Below are 18,723 nucleotides of genomic sequence, written 5' to 3'. Positions count from 1 at the left end.
GAGTGTGAGCCAATGGAGAAGGAGATTTTCAGAGTCTCCATCCATGCTGTCTTTCTTTGCTCAGTTCCTTAAAACTGGTAAGATTTGTACCGAAATCTAGTTGTCTTAACAAGATTCCCTCATAGGAAGTCTCCAAGACACATTTATATGTATAGTAGATATATAATTTTTTTCTCCCTGTGAATCTATTCTTTCTCTTTGGCACATGAGAACAGTGTTAGAGTATTTCTCTAAAGATAAGATTGTTATTTTATTCCCTTTTTTTTAGTTTCAGACTAATAAATAATAAATAAAAACCCTCCACTCACATGGGTCATAGAATAAGCTGCACTTGAAGATTTAGTTCCTACATTATTCTCAAATAGCTTTTATTAAAATTATTTCTTCTAGAATCTGATCGGGTTGTCAGTGTTTGCACTGATTGCTGGTTGGTTTGTCTTTGTCTGGGTTTTAGCTTAATTTAGACAAGCTAAAAGAGGGAGAATTTGCCATTGGATTTCACCTATCTTCCATGTTATTTATTCTGATTATCGTATATATAAACAGTGAAAAATATTGTTTGGGATCTACAAACTTAGGCAGAACTTTTATTTGTGTTTCTACTGCAGTGTGGTCCATTCTCCTTTCAGAATGATGTTCCTAAGCTTCACCTTTGTTTACGTTTTATACATATGTTGAAGAACTTCACTAACAGGGGCACCTGAAGTCTTCCAGGAAATTTCCTTTGTAGCTTGTAACTTTTTTTTATCCTATCTGCAACCAATGACTATGTGTGTATTGTAAGGATCTCCTCTATTTTAAGATGCATTTATACATTTTATATACTTTCTTTATTGGGAGCAATAGTAGTAGTCAACGAAGAAAAATCTGACATTCTTAAAATCACCCATTTCTTTGAATTTATAATATAAAAAATCCAAGCAGCAAAATTCAAGAGTTTAAAAAGACAGATGTCTCTAAAGTGCCTAGTTATCCATTATTCCATTAACAATAGCATCTTCTGCTTTTCTAGTTTTTTATTTACTGTCTCAATTAGCCTTTGCAAAATGTAATAGAACATCTTTAATTAAATCCACCAAATTTATGCTCAGGGATAATAATAACCCATCACTTACTTCATTCTCTAACAGGACTCAAGAGAACCTGACAGTCTTAATCACTCCAGCCATTTATACCTTCATTTTTCAGCTTTGTTTCAGTTTAGCCATTTAGCAGGGTTTATCTAAATTACTGGTGGTTTTTTTTTGTTTTTTTGTGTTTTTTTTTTTATCACACTTCATAGTTGTAACACAGAAAATAATTTCAGGTGCAAAATGAAATATGCCTGAAGAACAGACATCAGCGGCACAAGTGTCTTAGAATGAAAAGTTACCTGTCACTGACTGATATTTGCCTCTGTAATGAGTTGAGGCATTAAGGACCTGTGCCTGTAGTAAAGTTAAGAGCCACCAGCAGCTGCACAGAGGAATTCTAAACATGTTGGAGAACATTCCTTTTACGGATTATACAGGACATCTATGGAGTACAGAAATAGTTCAATTAATGTAAGCAAAGCTTTGATCTACATTCATGTACTGCAATAGATGCATGAATGGTCAAAATAAACACTCATACCGTTCCTAAACACTCATGTCAACACTGTTGTAGTTTATTTTACCTAACTGGAGGTTAGAATAACATTTACATCTGGTTTTAGTGTATATCTTTGGCATAGTATCCAATTGTTTTGAAATATATACTGCAAATGAAGCAAAAGGATATGACTTTGAATTGTCAAATTTATTTAAATGTCCATATGGGTGCCCAAAATTATAACTAAAGTGAAAAAATAAAGATTGCAACTAATGTTTTTATTATCATTGTTGTTATGCAGTCATAACTGTTGTTAAAATGATATCTCTCAATGCATTTTTTCCTTTTAATTAATTCTACTTTATTTTTTAAAATATCCTAAGACTTCCATAACTTGCTAATGCTAAACATATACAAGAATGACCTGGATAGAAACACTTAATATATTTAAACCCTACTCATAATAAAATCACAGTTTCAACAGCTATTTCCCCAGAACGTTTTTTTTTTCATATTTTAAGACTGCTAAATAAAATTCTCTATTGATTTGCCTCTGAAATGGCATGAGAATATGAGAGTACAATCTTTTCTTCAGAGCAGACATTTCACAGATTATCACTGACAAATGATTTAGTAATAGGACAGAAGGATCTTTGGGACAATTTTCAGTTCAGTGATGCTGACAAGAATTAAAAGAAGTTCTTCAATAGTACATAGTGTCTTTCCAGACTACATCCAAGCACTTTGAAAGGAATGGAATGAGGAAGGAGTTAATATAGTAGGAATTCCATTCTATGCCACACCACAGAAACTAGTAAAACCTAATCTATAAACCACAAATGCTTAGGATTACATTGCTTAAAGCTTCCTGTCTCTCATTATACACACCCCTTCTACAAAGCAAGAAACAATAGTGAGCACATCACCTTGATCTCAAAAGGTGATCCGGTTTTCCAAGTCTTTTGTAGTGTTCCATGTGATTGTTTTTTTGATATTGAACCTATATAAACAATATATTGACTATGCATAAGGCTTACATGTAAAGTTTTTAAAAATCCATTCCTCTCTTTGATAGCTTATGAGTCATTAGTGTCTCTGTGCTAAATAAATTTCCTTGTTATTAAAATGTTTAAACTATTATAATTCCTTCTACCTTGAACAAATGCTTACAGATGTCAATTCATGCAATCATATAATTGTTTTGGTTGGCAAAAGATCTCTAAGACCATCAAGCAGCAAAGACCTCCACAGCAAACTGCTGGCTAAGCTGTCAGCCCACAGCTTGGATGGCAACACTCTGTGCTGGGTTAGGAACTGTCTGGAGGGCCGAGCCCAGAGAGTGGTGGTGAATGGTGCCACATCCAGCTGGCGGCCAGTCACTAGTGGTGTCCCTCAGGGATCAGTGCTGGGCCCCATCCTCTTTAACATCTTCATAGATTATCTGGATGAAGGCATGGAGTCAGTCATCAGCAAGTTTGCAGATGACACTAAGCTGGGGGCAGATGTGGCTGGGTTGGAGGGCAGAAGGGCTCTGCAGTGGGACCTTGGCCACCTGGACAGATGGGCGGAGTCCAATGGGATGGCATTCAATAGCTCCAAGTGCAGGGTGCTGCACTTTGGCCACAACAACCCCATGCAGAGATGCAGGCTGGGGTCGGAGTGGCTGGAGAGCAGCCAGACAGAGAGGGATCTGGGGGTGCTGATTGATACCTGCCCCAACATGAGCCAGCAGTGTGCCCAGGTGGCCAAGAGAGCCAGTGGCATCCTGGCCTGCATCAGGAATGGTGTGGTCAGCAGGGGCAGGGAGGTCATTCTGCCCTTGCACTCTGCACTGGTTAGACCACACCTTGAGTACTGTGCTCAGTTCTGGACCCCCATGCTTGAGCATGTCCAGAGAAGGGCAACGAGGCTGGTGAGAGACCTCGAGCACAAGCCCTACGAGGAGAGGCTAAGGGAGCTGGGATTGTTTAGCCTGGAGAAGAGGGGGCTCAGGGGTGACCTTATTGCTGTCTACAACTACCTGAGGGGTGGTTGTGGCCAGGAGGAGGTTGCTCACTTCTCTCAGGTGGCCAGCACCAGAATGAGAGGACACAGCCTCAGGCTGCACCAGGGGAGATTTAGACTCGAGGTGAGGAGAAAGTTCTTCACTGAGAGAGTCATTGCACACTGGAATGGGCTGACAAGGAGGTGGTGGAGTCGCCGTCCCTGGAGCTGTTCAAGGCAAGATTGGATGTGGCACTTGGTGCCATGGTGTAGCCTTGAGCTCTGTGGTGAAGGGTTGGACTTGATGATCTGTGAGGTCTGTTCTAACCCTGATGATACTGTGATACTGTGAAGCCCAACTGTCAACCTAAGACTACTATTAATAAATAATTATTAGTTATCAATGGTAACTAATTAAAAATAAGACTACAATGGCAAATTGACCCCACCTGGAGTACTGTGCACAGTTCTGGAGCCGCCAACACAAGAAGGACATTGAACTGTTGGAACAAGTCCATAGGAGGGCCATGAAGATCATTAGAGGGCTGGAGTACCTCTCCTATGAGGACAGGCTACTAGTGTTGGGGCCCTTCAACTTGAAGAAGATAAGGCTTCAAGGAGATGCTGTAGTAGTCTTCCAGTATCTGAAGGGTTCCTACAGGAAGGCTGGGGAGGGACTATTTATAATGTCTTGTAGTGACGGGATGAGAAGTAATGGGTTTAAACTGGAAGGAAGGAGACTGAATCTGTATGTTAGGAAGTTCTTTACAGTGAGGGTGGTGAGACACTGGCACAGGTTGCCCAGGGAGGATGTGGATGCTCCCTCCCTGGAGGTGTTTAAGATTAGGTTGGATGAGGCCTTGAGTAACTTGTTCCAGTGGAAGGTGTCCCTGTTTATGCTGGGGGGTTGGAACTAGATGATCTTTGAGGTTGCTTCCAACCTACAATATTCTATGATTCTGTGATTCTATAATTAAACCATATTCTGAAGTGCCATGGCCTTCTGATATATCCTGAGTGACATTTAAAAATGTTAATGATGAAAAATATCATCTGTTCAAGAACATAGTCATTAGGACTCCCTTGGAAAATACCCTCAGGTACAAGAAAGAAGAGGAAAGTTGGCATATCTTCAAGGATGCTTTCCAGAAAGCATAAGAGCTTTTGATACCCAGGTGAAAGAAATGAGGAGAGAAAGACAAGAGACTGACATGGCTGAGTTGAGACCTGCTGGTCAATTTAAAGGGCAGAAAGGAACTGCTCAGGCAGTAGAAGCTGGGACAAGTATCCTGGGAAGAATATAGATAACGGTACTTGGTTGTGTACAGATAGAGTTAGGAAGGCCAAAGCCTGGCTGAAGATAAACTTGTAAGATTTGCAAATAATAATAAAAAGGACTTCTACAGGTATGTCAACCAGAAAAGGAAGGTCAAAGAAAGTGCACCTCCAGTGATGGACAAACCTGGCAAACTTGTGACAATGGAGAAGTCTGAGCTACTCAACAAATGTTTTGTTTCAGTCTTCATTGGCAAGCAACTCCTGAGTGGATGAATTGTGAGATGGGGGGACTGGGAAATCAAAGTCCCTCCCTCTAGAAGAAAAGATCAGGTCTGAGGCCACCTCAGGAATGAGGACCTAACAAAATGAATCTGAGTCCTGAGAATATTTGCTGATGCAGTTGCCAAGCCACTCTTCATATTTGAAAAGGCATGGCAGCCAGGTGAAGGCCTCAGTCACTGGAATAGGGAAACATTGCATTGTTCGAAAGGGTAGAAAGGAGAATTACAGGAACTACCAATCTGTTAGTCTGCCCTAGGTTTGACCAGGATAGGATTAATGATCTTCAGAAGAAATTGGGAGGGGCCAAACAGAGGATAGCAAACTGAACCTACCAGTGGGGTATCCAATACCATGAATGTCATGGGTCTGATGCATGGTTCTCTGGTATAGTGTCTTGGCAGGTGGCAGTTGAGGGTTATGCACTCTATATTACTTGTCGTTATATATTACTTCTACTATTGTTGTCACTTGCTCTTTGAATTTTTCTATTAAATTATTTGTATTAGTTTAAGCTGGTTCATATATCCTATGCCATTCTGAGCAATGCTTGCTGCATGACAGAAGTGAAGATTGACCCTTGTTTTCCTTGTGTAGTTGTTAGTTGAGAAAAGGACAGCTTACGACTCTATTGCAGAGATATCAGATTGGACAGGAAAGTGTTGAAATACCCAGTCAGTCTTAGAGATTATGGATAGCTGCAAAAAATGCACTGAGTCCTGTGCAAATTGAAACCAGAAGCCCAGAGGACCCACCCCAAACCCAGAATAAGTAATTTTATAAACAATATAACAGCATGAGTCTCACAAATTCCAGGCAGCTCCCATTTCTCTCACCTAGCAGCATTGCTCAGAATGGTATAGGATATATGATCAGCTTAAACCAATACACTCTCCGTATCTCACCTGTGAGGTTTAACATTTTGCACTGAATTTCTGCTTCCCACCCTACCAGAAGGAAGGGATGTGAGGCAGTTGCATGAGCCGTGTGATGCTTGGTTTGAGCTAGGCTTAAAATCATGACATAACCTCACCTTTGCGTCTGAGAAGACCATGGACCAGATGCTCCTAAATTGTGACAAAACACACAGAGGACAGGGAAGCAATTCTAGACAGTCAGCACAGCATCACCAAGGACAAGTCCTACAGTTGTACCTGACCAATATAGTCACCTGCTGTGATAGAGTAACTACATTAGTGGACAAGAGAAAATCTATGGGTGTCATCTATCTGGACTTCTGTAAGACCTTCAACACAGTCCCTCAGAACATACTTCTCTCTAAATTTGAGTGATATGAATTTCATGGTTGATCTGTTCAGTGCATGAATAATTGGCTGAATAGTCAGATCTGGGTAGTAACAGTTAACAGATCTATGTCTACATGGAGATCACTGATGAGTGGTGGCTCTCAGTAGTCTATATTGGAAACAGTGCTTTTTGTTACTTGCATCACTAAGACAGACAGTGATATCAAATTAAACTTCAGAAGCGTTCCTATGTGAACCTCTAGAATGGGAATCCTCAAACTTTTTAAACAGGGGGCTGGTTCACTGTCCCTCAGACATTGTCGGGGGCTGGACTATAGTTTGGAAAAAATGAACAAATTCCTAAGCACACTGCACATATTTTATTTGTAGTAGTGCACAAAAAAACCCCAAAACAACAAAACAAACAAACAAAAAAACCCACCACAAACAAACAGGAAAAAGAATGCAATATTTAAAATGAAGAACACTTTTAATCACAAAACCAAATAATATTTCAGTGTGAACTATGGGCCTGCACGTGGCTAATGAGATGGTCAATGTTAGGTTCCATATTTGTCACTGCTAGTCGTAGCAGGTGATGCAAGTGTTCATCAGTTAGTCTGGATCTGATTGGAGATTTCAGATGTTTTATTCAGGAAAAAGTCTGCTCACAGACGTAGATGCTGCCAAAGATGGCTGCAATTTTGAGTGCATGGTTCCTGAGATTATGATATGTCTCTGAGGGGACAGATGCATAGAAATTAGTAAGGCTGCTTGATTTGAATGCATCTTTCAGCAAGCCACAGGTCTGTAGTTCAGCCAATTCCACTTGGTAAATCGGATCAACAGTTTCAATGTCAACAGAAAATGAGTTCTGGAAAAGCTGTATGTCCTGTTCGTGGGACAAAGCTCTTTAAATATAATTTGAACATTTTGCAACATTTTTAGTATATCCATACATGTTTTATTTGGGAATGCAACTGCTGTTTTTTCTGCAGACAAGTTTTGAGTTGTGGGGAGATGGCAGAAGTTTTCCTTCTTTACTTGGTTAATGAACAGGTCTAATTTGACTTGAGATGCTTTCATATGTGAATACCTATCACAGATGAGCTTCCCCTTTCCTTGAAGTTGGACATTGAAATTGTTGAGTAGCTCTGATACATCTGTCAGAAACGTAAGGTGCCATTTCCATTCTGTATCTTTGAGCTCTGGTACTTCTTTGTTTTTAGAAAGCATAAAACCATAAACCTGTGGAAGTAAGTCATAAAATTGTTTCAAAACTCTCCCTCGACTCAGCCAACGGACTTCTGTGTGGTACAGCATATCTTCATAGGCAACATTTAGTTCAGACAGAAATTCCTGAAACTGTCTGAGGTTTAGTGCATGAGCTCTAATGAAGTTAACACAAGAAACCACAGTTTTCGTGAAGGAGTCCAGCTGCAGTGATTGACAACACAGTGCTTGTTGGTGGATGTTGCAGTGTATGGCTATTGGGTGTGAATGGTTGCGTTTGTCCATCTCTTTGTTAATGCGTGCAACCACTCCTTTCGTGGACCCCACCATGCTAGGAGCACCATCAGCTGTCACACTGAATAGTTCACCCCAGTCCAGCTCCAAATCATTCATAGTTTGGCTGTTCCTTTGATGCTTTTCGGTGTAGCAAGCTCCTCTGTGACTTCAAAAGAATCATTTGTCCCACGAATGGAAATCAGAAGTTGTGCAGAATCATGAACGTCATTGCTTTTGTTGAGTGCCAGTGAGAAATAGCAGGAGGAGGACAGGGCGGCGGCGGCGGCTCAGTTTGTAGCCAAGACGCTCCCCATGGTGGGGCAGGTCAAGGACGAGGCGCAGGTTCCAACCCAGGCCCAGCAGCTGCTTGCTTTCTCCCCAACCTCTGCTGGGGGGGGGGTGGGGTGGGGTGGGGTGGGGTGGAGGTGTCTGTAAATACCGGCGGGCTGGATTGAGGGCCCTGGGGGGCCGCATCCAGCCTGCGAGCCATAGTTTGAGGACCCCTGCTTTTGAGGTTCCACAAAACCATGTGAAGTGTCCTTCATCTAGGCTGGAGCATGAATACAGGGTGGGTTATGAAGGCATTGAAGACATCCCTGAAGAAATGTAATTGGGGTATTGGTAGATGAAAAACTGGACTTAAGCCAGCAATGTAAACTCACAGTCCAGAAAGCCAGCTGTGTTCTGGGCTACATTACAAGTGTGGTCAGCAGGTTGAGGGAATATGACTCTCTCTTTCTACTCAGCTCAGGTGGGATGCCACTTGAAGTACTGCATTGAGCTCTGGAGTCCAGCAAAATAAAGTCATTAACATCTTTTGAGCAGGTACAGAGAATGATCTCAAAGATGATCACAGAATCACAAAATCGTCAAAGTTTGAAAAGACCTCTTGCCATGGGATGGGAACGTCCACATACACCTGCCCCTCCCCCTGAACTCCTCGTCCCCGTCCCCGTCCCCAGTTAAATGTACCAGACCAGCTCAGGCAACTTGGTAATAAGATAAAACTGTATTTACAGCAAATCTAATTTTACAAGCATACATATATATATATATATATATATCTATATACACACACACAATATTTACATGTATTTACAATTATACACAATTGAGAAATAATACAGAGACCCAAACTCCCCCCACTCCAGACCAAGAAAGTCCAGAAGGGGCCCACAACACCCTCTCTCTCTCTCAGACAGAAAACAACCAGCAAGGCTTACATGTTATCTAGTCAGCCAAGGTTAGTGGAAGAGATTAGAGTGGAGCAAAGGAAAAGCGAAGAGAGAAGCAAAGGAGAAGCAAAGAGAGAAGCAAAGAGATTCAGTGCCCCCGAGCAATGAAGGAAAGAATCATTTATACTCTGGCTTTTTATACTTTTTAACAAACCAATGAAAGATACAGACTTCATCATTATTATTCTTTTACAATCAATTATCTAATTTGTCTTATTAGAATATTCCAATAAGCCGTAAACTAGCACACCTCTAAAATCAAGTGCAACCTTCTACCCAGCATCTCCATGACCATTAGACCTTGCTCTATTCTATTGCTTGCTCTATTGCTCCATTCTGCCCAGCACCTCCATGATCATTAGGCCTTGCTCTGTTTATCTTTTTCTAGACAAAGTGTCTATTTACCATTTTATACTGGGCACAAAAACCCAGTCAACCACCAGCCCGATTCCAGCGTGGGCTTCCACATGGGCCAACTCATGTGTGGAAAGGCACCTTTTGCTGTCCCCCCTTCAAGCGTACAGAGCTGGGGGAGGGGAAAGCAGTTTTTGCACCTTTTTTCTCCTATTCAAATCTGTGGAGGGGTAAGGAGAAGAAAGAATTTTGGGGTACTCCAGGACAGTCCTATGTAGGCATTTGCCAAATATTTGTCACAGCAAAATAATTTTGTAAAAGATTAAATGTGCATTTTTCACACAACTGAAGATGGCAGGACTGGCAAACACTATATTTAAATCAGGCTTCTCTAAAAGGACTCGATCAGGAGGGCACAAGATTCATAATAAGGGAATTGATTGCTGTTCACACACATATATTAACATATAAGTTTAGCAATTCTTATTTGAAGAGCTTTATATTGTGTATATATTTCATCTCATATAATTCAAGTTAGTTTATTGGAAGACACTTGTAGTTCTGAAAAGAGAAATCCATGAAATATAATTGGCCTGCTACCAGTGTCATATTAAGACAAAGAATACTCACATAAAGTCAATGACAAGAGAGCAAGGCCAGCTACTTCAGATGCTTAAGCTCATTTTTATTTTGTGATTAAAAAGTACTTATAAAGGAGTGCAATACATAAGCTATCAGGTATAGTATGGGAAAAGGCAGGTGTTGGTGTATTTTGCTAACACTTAAATAGTTAGCATGATCATTAAATTTTACATTACACACATGCATACATTGTCAGCCAAGTGAATGTATGCAATAGAAAACTCAGCACTTGTCCCACATATTAATTTTTGAAGAATCTGCTCCTTGTTGGTTGTGAATGAAGAAGTGAATGAATAAAAAGCAGCATAAGCATGGATGCTGCATCTAAATCAAGTGAGCTTTGGGAAAGAACAAACAAATGGAGATGCAAATGCTGCTGTTCCCTGCTGACTTTTTACATCACTACCTCCCTTCTTGGAAAAGATTTTGAACTCTTTCATTAGTGCATTTTCAGACATTTTCCCTTTTCACAAGATACTCCTTAAAACTTCAGAACTCTTTAAAAAAATATTTGGAATATGAATGCAGATTTATATATAAGATAGTTCATCAGATTTAACATCTGTTAGTTGTTTGATTCAATAACAAAGGATATTTTAAATTCATGGTAATTAAGAGTGTATGCTTTATGAATGTAATTTTGTTTTATACTTTAGTCCACAAAACACATTCTGAGGCTGCATCCTGAAAGTTTCCTATCTTCCTGAGGCTGAGCCAGGTGCTGTGAGAAATAATTGTATGTGCAGCTTCCGAGAGATCACAACTGGTTAAATAAGAAAAGCATTTTTTATAGTCAAAGAGGAGTCCTTTTCTAGTCAGTACAACAATGCAAGAAATATTCAGAGATAATCACAGAAAATGGCTCTTTTCATGCCTCTTATATGACTGAAATCTGTGAAAGACAAACTACCATTTGAAGTCTCATGGAAATGAGTAATCCATAAGAAAAATAGTTGATATTTCAAAAATAAATAAATAAAATCTCTAGAATCTGTACCAAAAGTGACATATTTTAGCCGAATGATGTTACTGGGATGTACTCTCTGTCAGGACTGAAAGGCTGTTATGATATAATACAAAGCTATGACCTTTGATATGAAAAGACTTTGTTTGTAGCTCTAGAACTTTCTTCTATATTCTTTCAAGGTCTTCTCAATACATACACTCAAAGGCAATTTTTTACTAATATTATCCTAAGCATTGTGAATTGATGCTCTATCATACCAGCAAACATCTACAAAATTGTAGAAAAGGGGAACAAAAAATGCAGTATCCAGGTACTTCTCATTAAGGTACACTGAAGACTGACTTCAGTTTCTATAACATAAAAAGCATTGACTTTTAGAGATAACAAAGTATAAAGTACAATTGTACTTAACCATGCACTGGTTCTAGCTGTTGAACTAAAGGTCTTTCAAGGATGCATCTTACCTTCCTAAACTTTTTTTTATGTCACTGTAGAAAGCTAGAATGTGATTAAAAGTAATGGAAATGCTTGATATCTTTGCAAATGTATCTGGATTCTAGTACTTTTTCTTCTCCCAAAATTAAGATTTTCTTGATGACATTAAGACTTGAAACTTATTGTTGTTCAGCTCTTTAATTCTTCCTCTGCCTCTCATTAGAGTTTGCTTAACCCAATAAAATTAAAGTTTTGGTCACTATATGAAAATCTCTCATTTTTTTACAAATTTTCTGTTATGGAAAACTGAGATTGATTTTTACACAGTGGAAAATTATGGATTGATTTGGTAAGCATCAATACCAATCTGAGTTCACAAAGTCAGATTTCAAGATTAAATAAAGTGATTTTTACTGAGCAGTTAACACTGTGTTTATATGTCCTAGCAAAACTTATTAAAGAGATGAAAATATGTAGTTTCCTTCTAGTTTCCTTCAAACATATTAGATTAAATAAATGGTATAAAGCAGTAGCTATTCTGAAATTTACCAATATTTCAATTCTACCTACATTCTAAATTAAAAAATGTAACTTTTGTTAGAACCAAAATGTATGGAATTAATATTTATTCATCATTTCTTTATTACTCTTATGTCATGCTAAGCTATCAAAATAGACAAATATTTTTAAATAAAAAAATTTTTGCAGATATATATACATGGTGTATTGGTTCACTGCAGTTCACAGTAGTCAAACATCAATGATGTAAAAACACATAACCTCTAATTCTACATATTCTGGTTGGTATTAAGATGGTACTTAAGATATTCGTAACCATAAGCATTTTCAAATTAGCTTTCTCATATTCCATTTGTCTTACTACTTGTCTCTTTTCCTGTTTTTACTTTTAATAAATCATCAGTTAATAATCTATCCTGCATTTTTCTTGCAACTGGTCAATGATAGGGCTAACAGAAGTTATCCAATTACAGTCAAAATTTACTTGTATGTATGATATCCAAATCTTTACCAGTATACTTCCTTCTATAAAGCACCTAGCTCATTTTGAAGGGTAACAGTCCTTAATCAGGGTTCTGATTTCAAGTACAGTGATTTTCTGTGTGGCAGCTTCTTTTTTAGATATGTTTGTTCTTAAATAATTCCCCATAGCAATATTAGAATCATAGAATCAAGCAGGTTGGAAGAGACCTCCAAGAGCATCCAGTCCAACCTAGCACCCAGCCCTATCCAGTCAACTAGACCATGGCACTAAGTGCCTCGTCAAGTCTTTTCTTGAACACCTCCAGGGATGGTGACTCCACTACATCCCTGGACAGACCATTCCAAAGGCAAATCACTCTCTCTGGGAAGAACTTCTTCCTAACATCCAGCCTATTCTTACTGAGATTTTTACTATCAGTGGGATGGTATGGTTCAGAACTAAGTTCCATAGTGTTTCAGAAACAAGCCAGAAAGTAGATAAAAATTGTAACTTTTTCATAGGATTTTGAAATATGCAAAGGTCAATTTTATTCAGATGCCTGAGACTAGATTTCTAATATTCAATGGCATTCCCAGTGACCACAAAAAATGTACTTTCCATGCTGTAATATGCATTCATGCCATCCTTATGCACCAGATTGGTTCTAAATCTAAGTGACCAGCTATATGCGAAGATGAAGAAAAGATCAAAAGCAGACTTGGCAATGCAGCAAGCCCCTACTGTATTTTATCAGTGGATCACATGTTACTTAATGAAGTTTTTAAAAAAATGCAAAAAAACCCAATACATTGTTTTACCTTTTTTGTTTCCCCCCCCCCCCCCCCCCCCCCCCCCCCCCCCGTAATTAGCTTATATAAGTACCATTAACAGACCAATTTAGGGATGACCAAAAGCTAAAGTATGTTATTTAGTGCATTCTCCAAATGTTTCCTCAACACAGACAGGCTTGGGGCATTGATCTCCCCTCTAGAAAGCCTTCTCCTGCATCTGACAGCCCCTTCAGTTAAACAATGTTTCCTGATGTTAGGTTAAAACCTCTCCTGGGTCAGCTTTGACCATTCTCTTATCACAGGACACCAGGAAGAAGGGATCAGCATTTCACTAGGAACCGAGTCCTGAGGAACATGATTTGTGACTAGCTGCCAGGCAGATGTAGTCCTATTCAAGTATAACCCTGTGAACAGGTTATACTTGAACATCATGTGTCTGCTGATCTCAGAGTAGGATGGCTCATGCAGGAGCATGCTTGTGAGGGAATATTTAATTACCTGTTTGGATAATGGGAAACAAATGAAAGCAAAATAATAAGAAAAATATTTGTATGCTCTTCAGGCTCAGCTGCAGTCACAGCTCTAGCTTTGACTCAAGCATCTCTCTTCCCCAACTTGTTACACATATTTGGGCAGGACAGGAGAGGATGCATTTGGTATTTCTCTCTGCTGCTCCATTCTTCTCACTCTTCTCCTCTGATCTGGCTTGAGTCTTCCATAGCCTGCACTCCCTTCAGGGGAGCATCTGTTCTGCCAGCAACACCTACCTCTCCTCTAAGCTTGGTATTTCCATTGTTGTTTCCCACTAATTTTTTTTCCCTTCCTTTCCTGTCACAATCAAATTAGAAAGATGTTACATTTAATGAGGTTTAATTTTTATCAAAATCAGTGCAAATTCTAAAAATATTCCAGAGTTTCTTGCAAACAATCATCTCTTTGTTTTTCTTGCTTTTGTAGCCTTTCCATCATCAGTGATTTGTCTTTTATTTTATACAAACTGCTTTTTAATTCTGATGTTAGTATCTATGTAGACTATTTTGCACTAAGACCAAAAATATTCAACGTTTCAAAAATAAATAAAAATTATCTTGGAAGTAATAATAGAAAAGCTAATGAAGGAGACAATATGAATGCCACACCACAGACTACACATGATAACATTACTGTTTCCTTTCAAATAGAAGTATGGAATTTTATTTTCCTTTCTTCATATAAATTTTCAATTTTATATTCTTAATCCTTCAGAATATTTTGTTTCAGAAATAGGACAGATTATGGGATCTGGTTTTGTTATTATTACCATTTGCATTCTTAACCTTTGACAACATAAATTAGCATTTCAGTGCATTAATAACCAGCAGTGCACGACAGCTGTTTTTGAGAAATTTCCAAACTACATAGGACAGAGAAAGCAGTTTGCTGACTAATGCACTGGTGGCTTTTATAGAAGCTAACTAGTAAACTTTTCTACCTGAAACTATTTTTTATGATTTTCAAAAGTGTAGGCTCCAGTTTTGTTCATAAGCTAACATTAACAAGCATTTTGCTCATTTGTTTACTAGGGCAGTAAGATGCATGCAGTTGTTTGCATGCATTTTAACCATCTGTATGTGTATACTTTACTCGTTCATAGTAATGGCTCAGCTATTTACATGCCAACTACTGTGATATTTCAAAAGCTTTGATGGTGATCAATGTAGGTTAAAATCCCAGTCACACAGATTTTTTGGGGTAGGGCTCTTTGTCTGATTTTTTTGTGTTTTTTGATTTGGTTGTGGGTGGAGTTTTTGTTCTTTTTTCTTGTTCTTTTTTGTTGTTATTGGGATTTTGTTTGTTTGGTTTTGTTTTGTTTCATTTTCCATTTATATCCTGATAATTTGACAAAGAAATGGTAAAAATTTGAAAAGTTAAACTTTCAATTTAATACTTTAATACCCGGAAAAAATAATCTTACTTTCTTTGAAAGGAGTAGCCCCTCAGCAGTTTTCAGGATAAAGATGTATTGGCTCACCTTTTACAATTGTAAATCCTAATGTTCAATATTTTCATATGTCTAACTTTCTTTCTCTGGCTCTATTTTTGGTTTGCAGTCTTTATGGTAAATAAACCCCAAATTACAAATATTGAATTAGTGATATATAGACAGAATGTATATTTCAATTTATTGATACATGCCACTAGTATCTGCTTTAGGAGAATTGTCAATTTATCTGAGCAATGATTTCCTTAATATATTTCATGTTTACTGAATTTCAGTGCAGACACTCACTGAAGCTTGTTATTTTTTCCAGGGTATTACCTAATCTCATTAAGTTATTTGACAGCAACCCATTAAAATATAGCACAGGTATGCATGCAGAGTACACAGGAAGACTGTGAGGAATGAGGAAACATAACTATATTTGTAGTTTAACAGAAGCCTTGTCTTATTTTTTTGTTGGAAAGACAGAAGGTGTGGATTGCTCCTCCTCCTTAGTATCACTCGTGTTGGACAAATGGTAAATCTGTCAGAGAAGTGAAGTCTTTTGAAGATACCATTTTCAAAATCTGAGCCATCACACAATAGACTGTAAGTCATGTTTTACTCTTTTTCATACCCAGTGTGAAGAGGCTGTCTGAATACATAGGTTAGGTATACTACACAAAGATTAACATTCCAAACTATTTTCTGAATGCAGAATTTGAGATACAGCCTTACAAGTGATGAGTATTGAAGATAGTAATTTTCTTAATCCCATGAGCCACACTGTTTCTGATACAAGCTAATAACTTTCTTGGCCACCTGGGCACACTTCTGGCTCATATTCAGCCACCTGTAGACCAAAATCTCAAGGTGTTTTTCCATGAAACTTTCAGCTGCACTTCACAAAGTTTGTAGCATTGCACAGAGTTGTTGTGATTGAAGCACAAGACCCAGAACCTAGCCATGTAGAACCTCACACAATTGTCCTTGACTCCTTGATCCAACCTATCCAGATGCCTCTGGAGAGCTTTTCTACTCTCAAATGGATTAACACTCCTGCCCATCTTGGTGTCATCTGCAAACTTTCCAAAGATTCACTTTATCCCCTCATCCAGATCACTGATAAATATATTACACAGAACTGGCCCAAATACCAAGCCCTGAGGAACACCTATTGTGACTGGTCTGCAAGTAGACTTCATTCACTACCACTTCATGAGCCAGCCATCTAAGCCACAAGCAGACAGTTTCTTCAGGAGAATACTGTGAGAAACATAGCTCAGGGCTTTACAAAAGTCAAGGGAAACATCATTCACAGTCTTTTCCTCATCCATTGAGTGGGTAATTTTGTCATAGGAGGTCAGGTTAGTCAAGTGGAACCTGCCTTTTGTGAACCATGATGACTGGATTGTCTTGTATGTTCTATGTGATGGCACTCAAGATTCCAAACTTTCCCTGGCACTGAGGTCAAACTGACAGGTCTGTAGTTCCCCGAGTCCTTCTTGTAGCCCTTCTTGCAGATGAGCTAATTTACTAATCACCAGTTAACCAGAACCTTGTCAGTTAGCCAGGACCTCTAGTAAATATAGTACTTTAAGTTTTATGTTATCGGTATAAGGCAAAATAGGTTATGCAGTAAACATGCATGATGATAAGGTAATCTTCCTCCCCATGGGCTCAGGAATGCAGTTTGACATTTTAAAAATCTTGCTGAACACCAGCGACCAGACTTTTGTTCACAAGAGCTCCCATTCTATTTGAGTAAGTCTTTCCATTGCCCATGAATGGCCTTGTGAACTGGGAGTTGCAAGCACCACAATACAATGTGCAGTTCATCAGTCCTTTTGCAATCTTTTATTTTAAATCCCAAGGATGATCTAGGATTTGCTTTCCTTTAATGAAATTCCTCAGATGCATAGTGATAAACCAGCAATCAGGAAGACAGTAGAACCCAGAAATCCTTTATCATGTATTAAGATATGTGACATTCTGTTTCAAGGCCAATGATAAGTGAAGAAGTCATCTAGTCAGCTCCCAATGCTCTGGAGTGGAACATAACATAATGGAAGCTAATAAGAGCAATGTCACAATTATTTCATAATATTATTACTATCTAGAAGATCAGATTTTACTATTCTTGTAGAAGCAACAAATGTAACAAATGCTTAGACTAAAAGACTGAACCCACCATGCATATGTCTCCTTTTAGAGAAAACAAAATTTACTTATTTCCTTCTTCTTAAAATTTCTTTTGTAAAATAATTACTTAGCAGAGCTAAACAAAGTTTTCCAATGGACATTAATGATCTCATAGTTATTTTACCAACAGCAGCTGTGGTTTCCTAAACAGTGGGTTTCTGTGTGACTGATAGCTTTAAATTCATCTGTTCATTGACAATGTAGGAATTGTGTTGTTCCCAGTCCCCCTATATAGACTTAATATTTCTTTTACTGAAAGATTGGTGAGACGTTGGATGGGCTGCCCAGGGAGGTGATGGAGTTGTCATCTTTGAAAGTGTTCAAGAAACATGTATAAGTGATGCTTCAAGGTGTAGTTTAGTGGACATAGTAGTTGGGTTGATTGGATTTGATGATCTTGAATGGTCTTTTCCACCTTAATGATTCTATGATTATATTGTCATCTTTCTTGCATGGATTTAATGGTCTTATTTCCTTATCAATATTTTTATATTTCGTGATTGGCACCTTGAGTAACTAACAATATGTCTTGTTAAATACAAATAGTACCTCTAGCTACCCTTTTACACATCAAAGAGATATCTTTGCATGGTCAGATGCATGAGAAGGGGAAAACTGCATCTGTTCCTGAACCAAGCCTTGAAATTCAAACTTTCACAAATGGCTTCAAAAGTCATTGGTCAAAGTAGTAAGCCAATCTATTCAACCATCATGACAGAGAAATAACCTTGAGGTCAAAAACCGCTATCTAAAGTTATCTAAACCTCTCATTGATCGATCGCTAGATAAGTTACTGTCAGAAATACTGTCAGCATTCTTGTCATCTAACTAGATAAAACTTCCCACAACTGTCATTAATTTATGTATAAATTCTGTTTCTTCTCAATAAAAATTATAATCTTCAGGAGAGAAAAATCAGGATTCTGAACTGCGACTGTGTGCATCAGGAATGCATTTATCTGAGCTGACAACGTGAAAATGAGCAAAACCACATCTTCATCTGTAAATATATTGGGTTACTCACACTGTGGCAGTTTTTAGAAAGTTTTATTCAATTTTGAAAAAAAATGCTGTGGATATACTTGTTCCATTAACTTTAGATGGTATTTTGTCATTAAAGAAACCAAACCAACAAGCAGAAAAAAAAGAACCAAACCGAAACTCCAGAAATAAACAAAAAAAAACCCCAAAACATCATAATAAGACCTTTAAATATATATTTTGTTTTGATGTTTTTGGTTTATTTTTTTTCAGATTTTTGTATCCATATTCCTATTCTTCTCTACC

The 18,723-nt window shown here is 38.2% G+C and overlaps 1 protein-coding gene across 46 annotated transcripts in view; it reads left to right on the top strand.

Moving 5' to 3' along the window:
• Positions 1 to 18,723, top strand: part of PTPRD (protein tyrosine phosphatase receptor type D) — a 1,747,466-nt gene that overhangs the window by 840,260 nt on the left and 888,483 nt on the right. The window contains exon 1 of one of the 46 annotated variants that reach the window (XM_064140306.1): positions 15,737 to 15,843. The exons of the other annotated variants lie outside the window; for them this stretch is intronic. The gene's annotated coding sequence lies outside the window, so the exon portion shown is untranslated. Of the gene's footprint in view, positions 1 to 15,736; positions 15,844 to 18,723 lie in introns of those variants that run through there. 46 annotated transcript variants of the gene reach the window in all.

The sequence above is a fragment of the Pogoniulus pusillus genome, chromosome Z (genome assembly GCF_015220805.1).
Source record: "Pogoniulus pusillus isolate bPogPus1 chromosome Z, bPogPus1.pri, whole genome shotgun sequence".
In the NCBI taxonomy this organism is placed as follows: Eukaryota; Metazoa; Chordata; class Aves; order Piciformes; family Lybiidae; genus Pogoniulus; species Pogoniulus pusillus.
Note: the sequence above shows the minus strand (reverse complement) of the source record. Positions and strands in the feature narration are given on the sequence as shown.